Below are 1,139 nucleotides of genomic sequence, written 5' to 3'. Positions count from 1 at the left end.
CAGCGAATGGCACGTGCTACAGCAGTGCGCCGACTCAGGCGCCGGAACACGACCTCTGACCCCAACCTCTACCCACCCACCCCGCCCCTCGCAGGCCGCCTCACAGCCGCTCTCATCATGGAGGTTGCCACCTGGTGCATCCCTTCTCGGGGGTGGCATTCAGGCTTCCCACACCAGCAGGCGGTGTGAGGGGTGGGGGTGGGCTGTGCTCGAGTCATGCCGACACTCTGCCCAATCTTGTGGATGACACAGACGTACGCACCGTCGAGCGTCGCTCCGAGGCAACGCCATTCGGGGCCCGACCGCCGCGAAGTAGTAGCGACAAGGAGCTCTTACATCACAGGATGGAGGGGACCCCGGCTGCCTGAGAAACCACCAGAGGTGGTTCGGCTTTTGGCATGGGAAACATGGGGCAGGGGCCTGCTCGGATTCAACTCAGAGTGAGCGTACTCGACCCTCATACCACGGCGAGACGCCCCCCCCCTGTCGTCACGAAGGAGCAGCAGGGACTAAGAGCAGAATCCATGCAAAACGGTATGCTGTAGACTTCGGCGACATAGATGCGTCTATCCTCGCCCTGTCCTGCCCCCCCCCCCCCGGCAGCCGACCCGCAGGCGCTTCTTCCTGAGCAACATGATGTATGAACAGAGCCTCCTACCCCGTCGTTCGCCTCACTCATAACAGCACCTCTCTAGAAACACAAAAAAAAACGTTTTGCTCATCGACGTGTTCATGCTGCCACGAACACGTCATCACCCATATATATGTATGTGTATATATACACGCACACAACGACACGGTGCACCTACCCGCGTGTTGCACCGCGGCTCGGTCCTGGTCGTCTAGGACGAGCCGTCCTGCCCCCGAACCGGGCCGTGCGCCTCACGGGCTCCTCTTGCCCTTGCCTCGTCCCTCTGCCTCGCATGCGTGCTGCGCGATCAGCAGCCACACCGACCGGGCCGGATTGCGTGCCTTGATCCGAAGCGGGGCCGCGGCCCCGGGCCCTGTTTCGGGGCGGAGGCGGTGGCGTCTGCCGTGCGGGTAACAGGGGGTGGTGGCCTAGACGCATGCTGGCTGTGCTTGACACCGCCAATGCACAGTGCTCGCGTCCGCGCATCCTGAGGCCTGCTTCACGATGA

Source organism: Leishmania donovani, chromosome 28, assembly GCF_000227135.1.
Source record: "Leishmania donovani BPK282A1 complete genome, chromosome 28".
Taxonomy (NCBI): Eukaryota; Euglenozoa; class Kinetoplastea; order Trypanosomatida; family Trypanosomatidae; genus Leishmania; species Leishmania donovani.
The sequence above is the reverse complement of the archived record's forward strand: the minus strand, read 5'-3'. Positions refer to the sequence as shown.